The sequence below is a fragment of the Mustela nigripes genome, chromosome 1, assembly GCF_022355385.1.
Source record: "Mustela nigripes isolate SB6536 chromosome 1, MUSNIG.SB6536, whole genome shotgun sequence".
Lineage (NCBI taxonomy): Eukaryota > Metazoa > Chordata > Mammalia > Carnivora > Mustelidae > Mustela > Mustela nigripes.
Window position 1 is genome coordinate 216,986,194 of NC_081557.1, and position 17,301 is coordinate 217,003,494.

Here is a 17,301-nt window from a genome sequence, read left to right on the forward strand (position 1 = left end):
CTTCATAATTATTTAAATGGCTCCATAAATTTTTATTTGGATAAAATAGCACAGCATCTCCTTTCATTTTATGCATATAAATCCTTCTATTTCTCTAATTTAGAAAAATATTAGAATAATATTCTTAAGAAATATTCCTAGCAGACAGGTTCTATGGTCAAAGTTATGAATATTTTTGTGACATTTTAAATGAGAATCTTATTAATATGTAATACAAACAGTAGTGTATGGAGACAATGGCTTTTCAAGTTTGTCATATTGGGAATTTATGGTTTTTAGTCACTTGATAGGTATTAAATGTGACTTTTGTCTTTAATTTACATGAGTTTTATTACCAACGAATTTAATCATTCTGTCTGTCTTTCCTTCCGGTTCTTTGATAAACAGGTCTTTTGAATCAATAGAATATGCTTTATTTATTTATCTATTTAATTTTAGTGGATAAGACTATGGCTCTTTATAACTGTGGACCCCGAGCATAAACTATAACCTCATTTCAAGTTGCTACAAACACTAAATAGAAACTGCACATTTAACCAAAGTAGACTGCAACTACATTTTCAAATGAAATGAAAATTTTTTCTCATCAAACCACTGGAATTAGGAAAGCAAAAACATCCATAATTTGAACACCCCCCAAAAAAGAATTCACATTAGTAGTAATATAAGAAATTAATTAAGATTTTTGATAATGTAAAAATGCATACCAAATAGCATTACCATGAGATATTTTATTGTCTATTAGATGACTTGGCAAAACTACTGTAGGAATGCTTGAAAAAATTTTTCTTGCTGTATTAACGCTATGGATTAACAACCCCCGAATTCATATGTTAAAGCCCTAACCCCCAAAGTGACTGTATCTGGAGATAGGGTTATTAGGAATTAATTAAGATTAAACAAAATGATAAGGGTGGTCTTAATCCAGTAGGATTGATGATCTTAAAAGGAAGAGATCTCTTTCTCCCTTTCTCTGTCTTTCCACATGTGTGCACGAAGGAAGGGCCATGAAAGGGCATAGGAAAAATGTGGTCATCTACAAGCCAGAAAAGAGCTGTCAGTATAACCTAACAATGCTGGCACACTCCTCTTGGACTTCTAGACTCCAGAACTTCGAGAAAGTCAATTTCTATTGCTGAAGCTACCCAATCTGTGGAATTTTGTTATGGCAGCCATAACAGATTAAGACATATAATTAATAATTATCATTATAATGTAATTAAAAATATAGCAATAATAATAATACATGTATTATACAAATGTATCTTTCTTATTCCTTAAAGAAAAAATATTCATTGGAGACTAATGCAGAACTTTGTTTTGGAACAGTCCAGAAAATGTTATTTCAGGTTCGGCCAGGATTTTCCCAATTGTGTTTCTGTAAATAATCATCTCTTATTTTTCTTTTGTTCCCCACAAGCAGTTATTATGTCATTGTATATAAAAATGGCTTACCAGCAGAAAAACACTATCAAAATAAAAATGGATTATTTAATGATAAAATCCATAGGTATATACCAATTGAACATCTGCTGTATTATCTGAACCATATTCCTTTTGTCATAATCTACATCATCAGAATTATCTGCTCCAATACAAATTACAGCATAATAAAGAAAAAATAAACAAAATGGATTTTGTATACCTCCATGGACAGATACTTTATAGTCAGAAGTGGTCTGAAGTGTTAATCTGGTTCTTAAACTGAGGAATCTGGCATTTTTAACAAGACAGCTTCTCAATATACTTACATTCTATTGCTCTCATACCACAGTGTGGGGGAATACTTTCAAAGAGCACATTTGGAAAATGATGACTTGCTTGTAGCTTGTTCTGTTTGTAGAAAGTAGGGAGCATTGTCTTAGCTGAATCCTTGTTCTCTGTTCTATACCTGATATAGAACGACAGGAACCTGGAAGTGCATACATCTTTTTCACCTTCCCCACCCCTCACAGTTTCTCAGCACATGCTGTCAATTTTGCTACATAAATAAACTTAGCAAAGTATGTAATTTCTGGGGAAGGTTGTTTTCTGAGATGAAGGAAACAATGTCAGCTAAACTAGGGACAAAAACCTTACAGCTTCTAGTTTTAGATTTATAGTCCAGAATCACTACTAAAAACTATTTTGTTTGCATTAGCAAGATTTCATATCCCTAGAGCTAGAAGTCTGCAATGAATATTTATCATGGCCCAGGGTCTTGTTCACATTTTTTTACATTTGCTTGTTTTTGTTGCTGTTATGTAACCAGGAAAGTTTGTTGGCATAGACAGTCAGGCCAGGACACTAGGCGTATGGTGGGCTTTTAAGACCTATTTGTGAATTAGATGTATTTTCTTGTTATCAAAACTTCAGCTAAAATCCTAGATTTACTTATTTAGTAACATCATAGCCTTTTATCAGTTACTTTTATTCTCTAAATCTCATCTGAAAAATGGGCAAAATCATAGCTACCCAGGTTTGATATGAAAATTAAGAAATTAAGTAAATATAAAGTAATACTTGTAAAGTGGATGACCTGGGTCTGGAACTTGTTACTTCTTTTGTGTTAGATATCCCATCCTACCCAATTTAAAAAAGATAACTAAAGAAGATCTTATTGTTATTTCTGTAAAAGCATCTCATGAGAAGCTCTCAAGAGCTAAGATAAACTCCATAAAATTAAAAAATGGGGCAGTTTTTCACATCTAACATTTATAGAAAATTCAGAACAAGAATTATTTATTTTTTTCTTATATTACCTGGATAACTGCCTCAGGTAAGAGTTTGTATTTTCAGAAGGCATTGCCCTTTTCAAAGCCACTTTTCTATAGAATATTTTGTTAGTTTCTTACTATAAAACTTGGAGGATAGAGCAATTATCAGTCCTGTTTTACAAATTGGAAAATATAGTAAAGATAAGTAAACACTCACTGAATTTAAATAAGCTCTGACTCATCCCCTCAAACCTGTTCCTTTATAACTCTTACCATTTCAGTTAATCATAATTATGTAACTAATAAAAACTAGAACCTAGCAAGTATATTTCCCTGCATTTCTTCTCCCTCACACTCAGTACTGCTGCCAGTTTCATTACCCCTGCTTCTTCTTTTTTTTTTTTAAAGATTTTATTTATTTATTTGAGAGAGAGAGACAGTGAGAGAGAGCATGAGCGAGGAGAAGGTCAGAGGGAGAAGCAGACTCCCCGTGGAGCTGGGAGCCCAATACGGGACTCGATTCTGGGACTCTGGATCATGACCTGAGCCGAAGGCAGTCGTCCAACCAACTGAGCCACCCAGGCGTCCCATTACCCCTGCTTCTAAGGTATATTCTGAATCCATCAATTTTTTACCATTACACTTTCATTCCCTTGATCATGGTCATCATTACATATTATCTAGCATTGTTGTGATGGTAAGAAGCAGATAGAGAAAAATTAACCAAAAAGTTAAAAACAAATGCTTGTTCTTTTAATTGAGGTTTTAGGGGTTCAACAAATAATACTTGCTTTCTCTGCCTGATTCTTCATCAGTAAGAAAAGAGAAATGGTAATTTGACAAAGAGATAAAAATATCACCTTTATCACCTCCCCTGAATGCAGTTCAACACTTTCTTTTGTTCATTAATGAAGCAACCTTTCTCGAGGTAAATTCATGGCTTGAGTTTGTGAAATCTCTCTTATTCCATCCATGAGCCTAGGTGTTCTAAATCTGCCTCATTATCTGATTCTCCCATAAGCCATGAACAATCAAGTTAGAATTATTCTACTTTATATTAATTGGAGGGCTGACAGTGCAATGAACTGGCAAAGCAAGATGATGTCTACCAGGATTCCTTTAGGTTTCTTTGCTTTTTCCCACATGTGATCTTGTAGCACAACATCCCTGCCACACCAAAGGAGGCTGCTATTCTTTCCTGTCTATTATGAGGATGACTTAAAGTAAGACTTGCCTGAGATCTTTTCAGTTTTATACTTTTTCCCCTTAGCATCTCTTGCACATAATGTCTAATCTCTGCCTCACTGGATTCTGCAGAGGTCAAAGTCACAATCTTATAGTTCAAGATCGAAGCTATGGCTTTACATAGTCAAGGCCCAGCACAGACTGCTTAGTAAAGTAGAGCTGCCCACATTTGCTAAGGTCTATATTTTCTATGAGCTATGTCTGCTAAAAATAGCCCTACCTATATCAGTGAAGTCAGTTAGCTGTGAACAAAGCCTTCATAAACCATAATGATCCACCAAGGACAAAATTCCACTTGGGCCACAATTACTAAAGCCTAAAGAATAAAACTGTCAGCCATTCTCTCTCTCTTCCTTTGGTATTTTCTCAAGGTTTCTAACCAGGTTAATGCATGCAAACATTTGAGTTTGAAGGAATTTAATAAATATTAACTTTATTCCCAACGTTAGTGCAGAACAAAATGAAATCCAGGAGACAGAGACACGAAGAGTAAGGGTATCTACTTTATTGACATTAAGGTAAATGTAGACACCGGCTACACATCTCTAGGCAAGAGGGGTTGTTAATACTTTATTCCCAAATTGAGCAGACATATTCACCTTGTCACAGGCAGTACTGCATGACTGAAGACTTTGTCTAACATGGCAGAGTTCTCCCATTAAAGCGTTGGCTCCTTAGAAGAGAAGGGTACAGCTCTATGTGAGTAGAAAGACCCCAGAGAGAACAGAAGAATATACCACAGCAAGAATGATCAGCTTTTGTGCCTAACCACACCATGAAGCAGGCTGATTTCTCCTAGCACTAGAAGGAATAAGATGGGTGGGGGCAAAAGTTCATGTAGCTGAAGCTTCTTCACCTGGAAGCATAAGGAGTAGAGAATTACTATTCTGTGACTAGCAAATATCATCATGATTCTGAACTTCATTTCTCAAATGATGAGACAAACACTGAGAACTTAAATGAACTGAGAAACTAATGTTCATTAATTGCATACTAATATCAAAGAGAGAAAGAGATGCTCATATAAATATGCAGCTGGTATGAATTTTTTCTTAACCTACTTATATTGATGGTGATGATGATGATTAGAATATGCTAGTTGCTTAGGGTAATAAACAGAACCTTCCTTATGAAACACTATCTTTTAAAAAATCTTTGGTGCTTTTTTTGGACCGGTGCTTCTAAGTATGTGGTAGTAGGGAGTGTGGTCACAAATTAGAATGAGGGGAAGGGGAGGGCCATTTTCAGGCTAAGTTAGGCAGATAGAGTTCTGATATTTAACTCCAACATCCCCAGTTGAGAATCTCTTTTCAAGTGAGCTACAGAGCAGTGATTTTGTAGATCAGTATGTTTTATTCCTCAGGTCACTGGGCCTGAAAAATTTTGAAGACCATTACTTTAGAGTCAGCTTAATTTCCCACTCCCTGGCCTGTGTGTAGCCCCACTGGCCTGACACTGGGACCCTTAACTTAGCTCCTTCTCATTACCCTCCAGCTACCTAAGGACTCTTGTGAATCTTTCCTTCCATACTTTTCCCTCTTCCTGCCCCATCTTGCATGAGAGTATTCTGCTTAGCCTCTGAGAAAAGGTGCTCAAATTGTAAATCTTATCACAGAGCAAATCTTTCAAGTGATCCAATCTTTCATACATCCATTTAATCCTAAAATAGTTATGGGAATCTCTGTGAGCCAGACCCTACATAAGAGCTCAGGTTGCTATGGTGGGGAAGATACAAAAATGGCCATTAGGACCTGAAGTTGAAGTCAGAGCTTCAACTTTTTTGTATTTCCCAAAGTATTCTTACAACCTTGCTACTCAAAGTGTGGTTTGCCATGCTACTGTATGAGAAATGATGAATCGTAGGCCCCATGCCCTATTCTATCAGAATATTTTAACAAGAACCACAGGTGATGGGTGTATTCATTAAACTTAGAGAAACATTACTTAAAAAAAATTTTTTTTTTGTTTCTTGTGAGTAAATTTTTATTTAATTTATTTAATTTTATTAATTTTATTTAATTTTTTATTTAATTATTTAATATGTTAGTTAACATATAGTATAATACTGGTTTCAGGAGTAGAATTCAGTGATTCATCATTTTTTTATAACACCTGGGTCTCATCACAAGTACCCTCCTTAGTACTCATATTGATCAACTGTGAAAGGCCTATTTAATGCCTCTAGTTCATTTGATACATGGTTGGGTCAGATATTGGGCCTTTTCAAAGGATTTGTGCTCTGGTTGGGAGGAGTGCTCCTTAAAATGTCTGATGTATATGTTGGGGTTAAGGCCCATTTTGGAGACAAGACTCATTGCCACTGGCAGTGGTCTTTAGTATTCTGAAGAAAAGCATTTAGTATCCCTGAAAATCTCTTTAAAAGTGGTTGTCAGACCTGGCACTCCTCAGAATCATCTAGAAATATTGCTGCATATATAGAATTTTGGACATACACAGTTATATTTTGGAGTTCTTGGGAGTGGGATTCAGGAGGCTGTGTTTGTAGATCAACTTCCTGTCTGCTGATTCCTAGTGTAGCTAGCCTGACATTGGTCCATGAACAAAGCTACAACAACCTCCCATCCTGTTCTGTGCAACAAAAGATCTTCGCCTCCTCCTGAATTGTGTATTCTCTGCTAAGAGATGGTTCTTTTCCAAAGTAGCCACAGATAGGGCCCTCCATCTATTGAGGAAAAATTTCTTGGGAGGCAAACAACAGTAGAACTCTATATTAAATCCTCCCTGAGGTTTTTTTCTTTTTTCCTGTTTTGGAAGGATTAACTATATTTATCATCTTATTTTATTGATTGATTGATTAATTGATTTAATTGGTATATTTTTAAAAGTAGGTTCCCTGCCCAGTGTGGAGCCCAACATGAGGGTTGAACTCTTACCCCTGAGATCAGGACCCAAGCTGAGAACGAGAGTCAGATGCTTACCGACTGAGCCATGCAGGTACCTTTTATTTATCATCTTAATGTGTTATCTCAAAATGTCAAAATGTTTAACTACATTTTAATGCATTATTTCACTCAATCCACTTGTAGAATTGCCCAATAAAATATATAATGCTTGGTTAGATTTGATACAAACAATGAGTATCTTTTTCATGCAAGTATGTCCCAAATATTGCATGGTTCATACTTATGCTAAAAATGTGTTTGTTTTTTTATCTGAATCCCAAATTTAACTGGGCTTCTGTATTTGATAAATCTGGTAACCCTATGACCTCATAGCAACCTACGAGAGAGGCAGAGCAAAAGTTTTTAAAATTTGGTTTTATAGATGAGGAAATTGATATTCTGCAAATCTGTGGCTTTTTTCAGTGTCACAGAGTTAATGAGCTATAGTGCAGAAACCACATCTAGGTTTACTCACTGCTGGTCCATGACTCTATCTTTCACTGTTTTAGCTCAGGGGATGATTCAAGAATTACACTACACTCCTAACTGCTATAGTTAATTTCAGCACATGTTATTTTAGCATATATCAGGGTCAGAGTGGTTACAAGGGTGTACTCTGCCTTTAAACTGATGTTAGATTGTTAAAAATAGTTTGGGAGAGAGGAACTATATATTTGTGTAAATTAGTGGATTCCCATATAATTGGAAGAAAATATATTTACTTAAATATTGGCCAAATAGTAGCCTCTTTAGGTCTGGAAAAGTCCAGTGAACAGAGCATAATTCATAACATGAATAAGAGCTAAGTATAAATCTTTATTTGATTAAGGAATAGGAGGCTGTCTCCCTTGGTCGAGTTGGGGAAGTAGAAATTAATATCACGGTCCAGAGGTCAAGACTTTAGATTTTGGAAGTCAAATTGCCTGTGTTCAAACCTAGTTTTATCTATCCTACTCTGTGCCCTTAAATAGGTTGCTTAAAATATCTGTGACTCAGTTTATCACCTGTAAAATGGAGCTAAAGTAATGTAAACATCTCATAGAGCTGTCATTAGGATTAATTAATTTGACTCAAGTCAAGTGCATTACAACAGTGACTGGCAAGTAGTAAACACTCCATAAACTTAAGCTACAAGGATTATAATGATTTTTCTTCTGCAGCTGCTGCTACCAGCTTGTGCCACGATTATTCCAAGTTACTTCTTGTCCCCAGATCGCCTTCCGTACTGGTTCCATTAAGAGCAACAATAAATCGGGGCGCCTGGGTGGCTCAGTGGGTTAAGGCCTCTGCTTTCAGCTCAGGTCATGGTCCCAGGGTCCTGGGATTGAGCCCTGCGTCGGGCTCTCTGCTCTCAGGGGGCCTGCTTCCCTTCCTCTCTCTTCCTGCCTCTCTGCCTACTTGTGATCTGTCAAATTAAAAAAAAAAAAAAAAAAAGAGCAACAATAAATCATTTAAATTCAAACAAAGGTTTGCATCAAACACTCTGTTTATTAGTAGACTACAGTGGCTATAAATGGTGGAAAGCCTAGAGTGTTGCCCTGCTACAAAATCTTCCCCTAATTCTTTATTTCTTTATTTTACTTACAATAAACAAATTAATGTATGCAGTTAAAGCTAGCTAATTCTCTGGGGACAGTTAAGTCATCAGAATCACCTGGGGTGCTCCTACAATGATCAGACACTCCACTGAGTCATGATATCAGGAGATAGGCATTTCCCTTCTAAGAATTAGGCCAAGTACTCACTTTTATCACTGACAGTGTGGGTTTGACTGTCGCCTAGCTTTTCCAAGGTAGAGATAATTCAGGCAAGGACTTATTTTGAAAACATAATCTGTCATATGTTCAAGCTTTATTTCTTATCTTCATTTAGTTAATCGGTAGAAGAATAAGGGAAATTCAAAGCAGTAAGATATACAGACAATTTGGAGTTTGAGCCTGAGCATGTCAGACAAAGGTTTATGTCCTTTGGACATGTACTCCTTAAAATGAGTCTAGTTGTCATAGCCAACGTCTGCAGCCCAGCATATTTCCCTCCATCTGCCAAGAGTTTGAGCATTTGATAGGTCTATGCCCTTTCTCCAGCTGATTGCACTGCCCCATTACTGATGACTTTAAAATACTCAAACCACTAATGTAATATGCAGCACCTGCAAATACTGTGAAATATTAGCAGAGTGGTAATGAAAATTGACTGCAAGTATAATGACAACAGGTGAAAATATTCATAGCCTGCTCATGTAGCAAACTTAAGATATAAACTCAATGAGCGTAAATGGAATACGTTCATGACAAATATGAAAATATCCCAAACTGTTAAAGTAATAAAAGTAAATATAATAAATCTTTCCTGCAAATATAATAAGGTCCCTAACTGCAAATGCAATAAAACTTATCAACAGCTGCAGTATATTTGGAACATATTATATAGCTTTACAAAGAATTATACCCCCTGCTGGTATGGCCTCAACAATGTCATGCTTTGTCTTTTTCCAGTGAGTACAAGTCTAGCAGACTACATGTTGCCCAGTATATATTAAGTATGACAGAGCGTTAATACAACCAGGTTTGGATTGAAAATGAAATGCTCAATCCAGATGTGCTCTTTGGCCATTCTGTAAGCATAGCCAGAGGCTGTGGATCTCCCACCAGGGGTTGAAATGTAGCCAGGAAAGCTAAGCATGGGAGGTGAGGAATTGATGAATCACTGGATAACCTTTTTGTTGCTTGGCTATGGTATCTGACTCAGGAAAATGAGCAGTATGCAGGACTAAGGGAATAGGGGCAGGAGGACTGCAGTGAGAAAAGGATGTCGGGGTGATAATGTTCTGTAAAGATCGCCGGTTTGACAGGCGTGCTGCTAGGGATCTTGGATCTTTTCACCTTCCTCCCTTTATCCTTCTTTCTTCCCACGATTCAGCACATATCTGTTGAATATCTATTAGTTTACAGCTACTGAGTATAATAAAGTCATCGTCCCTGGGCCATCTGAGGACCTTAAGTCTTAAGGGAAAACCGAAAGTAGCAATGTGATTCTAATACAGTACAGTTCTATCTGTCACCAGCCAAGAGAAGAGGATCTGGGACAGAAGACTGAGGAATCCCAACATTTAAGGGATGGGCAGTTAGCTTAAATTTCTCTCTTCACATTCCACCTCGTGTTCAGCCAGGTCCTTTTATAGTTTTTATGGTTTTTATGAAATATAATACTAAGAACTGAGCAGAAATAGATTACCAATAATGACAATAGGACATCATGGCTCATGAATCTCAAACTTTGCAAATCTATAAAACCTATAGCCTCTTCTCAACAAAATGTACATTTTTCTTTTAAATTTAATTCTTTTCTCAAATTTTAAAAAAGTGCATTACAACTACTGAGACAATTTTACCCCCTACTCACCCCAAATGGCCTAACCCATAGTAACCAGTGTTAACACCCTGGTTGATACTGGGCCAGGTCTAACTCCTTGCTTGTGGAAGCTCTGATACATATATAAGAGCTTTGTGGTTCTGTTGTTTTTCCTGACAGGGCCTAGGGAGAGAGAGAGAGGGAGAGAGAGAGAGAGAGAGAGAGAGAGAGAGGTGGTGAGGGGCAGATGGAAAGGGAAAAAAGATAATCTTAAACAGGCTCCACACCCAGCACAGAGCTGGACGCAGGGCTGGATCTCATGACCCTGAAATTATGACGTGAGCTGAAATCAGGAGTCATCTGAGCCACCCAGGCATGCCCAAAGTTTTGTAGTTTATTATATACACGTTACTTTTTGTCTTTCTTTGCTCTTTTAATAATATAGCACGGACATCTCTTTAGGTCAATAAATACAGAATTAACTTATTTTTAAGTAGTGCGTAGTATTTTGTGCACTGAACTGTCAGTTAATTATTGATTATACATTAGTCTATAAGAAGCATATTTATTTATTATTTTTTAAAAATTGCATTTATTTGACAGAGAGAGAGCATGCATATGTGAGCATAAGTAGAAGGAACAGCAGAGGGAGAGGGAAAGGGAGAAGCAGGCAACACTGGGCTCGATCCCAGGACCCCGATATCATGACCTGATTCAAAGGCAGAGGCTTAACTGACTGAGCCACCCAGGTACCCCTGAAATTTATTTTTTTATGTGGCTTGTGCTTGATTTTCTTAAAGATGGCTCACCACTTGTGTTGGCTATGAAATAAACCTCTGTTTTACTACTTTATTGAACTATAACTTGTCGTTCATTAAACCCTGCTTTCAGGTGGATCTATTTTGAACTAGTTATGCTGACCAGGCAGTGTCAGTATTTATTTAATTGCCCCATTACGTTTATTATAATTGGTTTATTGTAAGTTTTTGTATCTACTCCTCTTGGTTTTGTTTGTTTGTTTGTTTGGTTGGTTTGTTTCACTTTGTTCTATTTGCTCCAATCACATATATACCCTTTCATATGGACTTCAACATCACCATATCCACTTCTAAAATAATAACTGATGTTCTGATCTTATTTATAATGCATTCATCTTATAGTAATGGAAAGATTTGCTTTCATATAGTTTTTCTACTGAAATACAAGGTTGCTACATTTCAATAAATATTTGCTATTTTCTTCATCTTAGAGTCTTATACAATTCTTCTGCAAATTTTTGGTAAATACTATGTCATTTAACATTGCTTTTATAAACATAATTTTTATTTTTTATTCTAACTGGTTCTAATGTATACTTGAAATATATTCCAAGAAATATACTTGGAGTATTTATTATTTTCTAATTTTGATGGTTCATCTTTGTGTGTCAGTGTTTATTTGCATGTGTGTTATTTTATTTAAACTAGATTCTTTTGGGGCACCTGGTATCTCAGTTGGCTAACTATCTGCCTTCGGCTCAGGTCATGATCCCAGAGTCCTGGGATCGAGTCCTGCGTTGGGCTTCCTGCTTAGCAGGGAGCCTACTTTTCCCTCTCCTTCTGCCTGCTCCTCTGCCTACTTGTGCTTTCTCTCATTCTGCTAAATAAATAAATAAAATCTTTAAAAAAATATCCTAGATTTCTTTTGATAATTCTAGGTGTGCAAACATGTCTGTAGAGATGAATTTCTTGTTCAACAGTCAGTGAACATAGGTATGTAACTTTATTTTTGACTTACTGTATTATTAACTAGTGTCTCTATGGTAATATACAATTATAATGTCGTTTTCCTAATTTTGATGGAAATGACATTGCATCTAATGATTTAGAATAGCCTTTTGTTTGTTTGAGTAGTATTTTGTCCCGTCTTTACCTAATAAATGATGAATTGCATCAATATATCAATTGTATCAAATGCATTTTTAAATATATTACTCTAAGAATTTATTTTTTCCCTCCAATACATTGATTTGATGTACTATACAGTATATCATGTGTGTATATATATGTATATAAATGTATATATGCATTCTCACATTCTTTGAATAATTTAACTTGATTTTATTATGCTGTATTATTATTTTGTAATATAGAGCTCAACATTTTTTTAGATCTTATTTTTTAGAGTAGTTTTAGGTTCACAGCAAAGTTTTTTATGTTTGCTTTTTTTCATGGCAAACAGTTATTTTTTATTATTTACTTTTTATTTATTTATTTATATTTATTTATTTTTTAAAAAATTAAATTTATTTATTTTCAGCATAACAGTATTCATTATTTTTGCACCACACCCAGTGCTACATGCAATCTGTGCCCTCTATAATACCCACCACCTGGTACCCCAACCTCCCACCCCCCCACCACTTCATTCCCCTCAGATTGTTTTTCAGAGTCCATAGGTTCACCTCCCCTTCCAATTTCCCCCAACTCCCTTCTCCTCTCCAACTCCCCATGTCCTCCATGATATTTGTTATGCTCCACAAGTAAGTGAAACCATATGATAATTGACTCTCTCTGCTTGACTTATTTCACTCAGCATAATCTTTTCCAGTCCCATCCATGTTGCTACAAAAGTTGGATATTCATCCTTTCTGATGGAGGCATAATACTCCATAGTGTATATGGACCACATCTTCCTTATCCATTCGTCTGTTGGTTCACAGCAAAGTTAAGCAGATCTCTCAATTTCTAATTTCTAATTTGGAAATTGGGCATTATTAGTCAAAATGTGATCGGTGTAAAGTTTTTAAAATCTTTTTATCTTGATATTAAAATGTTTAGGGTTTATCAATTTCTAAAAATGATGTACAGTATGTAAATAATATACAGTACACCAATAAACATTATTGTCTAAATATTTTTTTATGTTGAATGACTTCCTTGGGGTATATTTCCTGATGCGCTTTTAACAGACAGAATCTTAAGGTGATCCCCATGATCTATACCTTCTGTTATTCGTGGTCTTATGTAATTCCTTCCCTTTAAGTGTGGTGTGGTGGCCCTTCATTTACTTTGAGATGATAGAATATGACAAAGGTGATGGGATATAATTATTATGTGTACATGATTATGTTGTGTGAGATCATAATGTCCATCTTTCTAGAGTCTGTCCCTTGCTGGCTTTAAGGAAGCAGGCAGCTATCTTGGGGAGACCCATGTGGCAAGAAACATTGTATGGCCTCTAGCAGGTAAGGGCACACCCACAAAGAACCAATCTGCCTACAGCTCAAGAGCTTGGGAATGAATTATTTTCCAGTCAAGTCCCCGATGAGCCCCCAGTCCTGGCTGACACTTTGATGGCAACCTGTGAGACCCTAAGAGGGGGTCAAGCTGCCTCGCTCAGCCATGCCAACTCCTAACCCACAGAAACTGTGATACAATATGTGTTGTTTTAAGCTATTACTTTGTGGAAAAATTGTTGCACAGCAGTAGAAATACCCCATTATTCGGTCATCAGGTAGTGTCACTCCAATATAGTAATACATTTTTAAATTATTTTACAGAAAGATTGTGTGCTCTAAGTGCAATCAAAATATACCCATTTTGTGGGCACCTGGGTAGGTCAGTGTATTAAGCCTTTGCCTTAGGCTCAGGTCATTATTTCAGGGTCCTGGGATCGAGCCCCATATCAGGCTCTCTGCTCAGCAGGGAGCCTGCTTCCCCCGCCCCCCACTGCCTGCCTACTTGTGATCTTTCTCTGTCAAATAAATAAATAAAATCTTAAAAAAAATACCCATTTTGCTACAGCTTTTTAGATGTTGAGAACATTTATTTGCTAATAATTTGCTATTGTTTCTTGATTTAATCTGTGTGTATATATATGCACACATAAGTATATATACACTTTTACAAATATGCCTATGTTATTTATATGTATATGTGTATGTACACACATAATTTTTCTTAATGAGGCTGAACAATTGTTGAGATTTCACTGTTATTTAACTTGTCTCTGGTGTGAACTGCTACTCCTCTCTTGCCCTTCAGTTATTGAAGTGTGGGAATTAATTTAGTAGAGTATTTTTTTTTAATTTGTTCTGATATATTTTGGAGAGTAACTCCTTGTCATGGCAATGGAAAAAATTTCATCTACCCAGGCAATTTTGAAATCATGCAAATCTTTTCTTCACTTTCAATAGTTTCTCTCTATTAACCCCAAAAATACAGAGTCCAACTTTTTAAAAAATATAAAACTATCATTTATTGGATATTCACTATTAGGGAGACAGTTTTTGCATGATACAGAAATGTGACCTGTCCATAATTGAGTCCCCAGCATTGTACACAGTGACTTGCATATAATAGTTGCTCAATAATTATTTTTGGATTAAAAATAATATTTAATTGAGTGATTAGTAAGTATAGTCAGAGAAGAGCCAACTTGAAGGTGAGCGAAGAGAACACATATAGAAACCTCCGGATCTATTAAAATATTATTTCTGGCATGAAAATTATCTTGCACTATACTTCTGTGTATTCTTTTGTAGTCTGAGAAGCACTTTCATTTGATTCTTTCCAAAGCCTGGTGAAGTTGGTATAACAAGTCTATTTCTCTGAACGCAAAAATCATAGAGTTCAAACAACTAGTATGTCATAGAGTTACTATGTGTCAGACTTGGGAAAGAATCCAAACTTCTGACTCCAGTCCTCTTTCCATTATTTGCAAGCCATCTTTTTTTTTTTTTTTTTTTTTTAAGATTTATTTATTTATTTATTTGAGAGAGAGAGAGAGAGACAGAGAGCGAGAGAGAACAGAGCAGGGGGAGTGGAAGAGGGAGAAGCAGGCTTCCCACTGAATGGGGAACCTGATGCAAGGTTTGATCCTAGCGCCCTGGGATCTTGCCTGGAGCCAAAGGCAGACGCCTAATGACCAAGCCACTGAGGTTCCCCCACAAGCCATCTTAAAGTGCATATTTTAACATATTCTTATGTGGAATGAAATGTACTGTACTGCTCTTTAACATTATTGATTTTTCCCATATATTATGTTCTGTCTCTCCAGCAAAAGGTCATGAGTTTTATTATTATGAGGACTTGGCCTTGTGTCTCTATTCAAGGTAACATGGAACCTAGTAAGTTCTCACTGCCTAGGTGTTGAGGGAAATGATATTATACCAGTGACTCAGCTGTCCACAGACACATGTCTTTGACTATCTCAATCTCTTTGTTCACCTTCAGCCATAGACATTATCAGCTGAATGAGCTATTAGGCTCTGCTAATGATGTGGAACATGAAAAGTACACTCTTTGTGATCTCCATATGACAGAACAGAAATGGTCATGCTTTGATTTGTATAGTGCTTTGGCTAGGCCATACATGTTACCTTTCTCAGTACCTAGATTATAAAACACAGGCTAGAAAATTTAGAGGCAGGCACACGTCAGTGGGAATGACTATAGTTTCCTCCTGGACCAATTAAAGAAAATATATTTGTCTATGATACTCCCTCATATAGTTATCTTGCTGACTTTATGGAAGGTTACATTTCTTTGGCTAAATATCATATTTCAGTGTCTTTGGTATCATTCTTTTTGGTTCCTTAAGAGTAAATATGTATTTTCCAGGGATTTAGGAAGATAAAAAGATATAAAGTGGGAGAGAGCCCTTGAGCAAGCTGAACCAGCATGTGCAGGGATACAGAGAGGTGTTCAGGGAAATTCATGAAGCTGTACCTCTGGAGCACAAGATGGGTATAGACAAATTGAGACAGAGGAGGAGGAAATCATGAAGGATACTGAAAGCCACTTGAGGAAGGATCAATCTTCTACAAAAGGCAAAGGAGAATTATCAAAAGGCAACAGAATGACATAATCCTTGGTGAATGGGTGTAATTGAATTGAGAAATATGAAATTAGGGGCGCCTGGGTGGCTCAGTGGGTTAAGCCGCTGCCTTCGGCTCAGGTCATGATCTCAGGGTCCTGGGATCGAGTCCCGCATCGGGCTCTCTGCTCAGCAGGGAGCCTGCTTCCTCCTCTCTCTGCCTGCCTCTCTGCTTACTTGTAATTTCTCTCTGTCAAATAAATAAATAAAAAATCTTTAAAAAAAAAAAGAGAGAAATATGAAATTAGAAGCAGAAGCATCTGTTAATAAATTAAAGAGGCTTTGGGGAAAGGCAGAAAAGAAAAAGAGGAATAATACAGTTTTAGATCATACTTACATTTGAATTTGAGTGCATCAGAATCCATCAACAACTTGGTTTATAAGAACCTTGGTGTATATGTCTGTAACTTGGAAATAGTATCTTTTTCAAAATAGAGTTTGTTTGATGAAATACAAGTGTATAATCATATGTGGGGGTACCATAGGCATCCAGTAACATATTACTGTTGCTGTTACTTCAGAGAGTACTGAAGATACTGCATGACTTGGCTCCTGATCCTCCTGTGATTCCCCCCCCCCCCCCCCGTACCTTTACCTCTCATCATTTCCTACTTCAGCAACCCTGAATATAGCTCACAGTATCATGTATCCTTGCTAATTCTGCCTATTTTCTCTGGAATATTTTCTTTGTGGCATTTTCTTTTCATTCTTGAAATCTCCCCACAGGATTTTAATTCACTTTTGGGGGCTTTCCAGCCTCCTTCCCTTCCTCATATGCTTTTTGTGTGCATCTTTAACATACCTTGTTGGAATATTCTCTGTGTTTCTAGCTCTTTCACTAGGTATGATCTCGTTGGTGTCTGTGGCCATGCTGTACCCATCCCCAATACTTAGTGCATACCTTACCATAACTGTCAATAATTACTGAGTGTAAAAGGTAGATGATTATTTAATAAAAACTAGTAATAGAAGTTGTGCAGATGAAAGAGAAAAAAGGCATTTAAATAAATAAGTGTATCTGTAGATAAGGAGGAAGTAAAAACCTAGCAGATGAAATAGAGAACATTTGGCGATCTCTTTAACGTCATTATTAAATACAATAAGGGGGAGGAGTCCAATTTTAGCTCATGCTTTTTGAGATGGAGGAATAGTTAGTCATGGTGCCTTTGCCTGAGATGGGGAATCCAGGTGGAGGAGCACACATGCAGGGCTGCCGATGAGGGATGCTCATGAGACATCTGAGAATG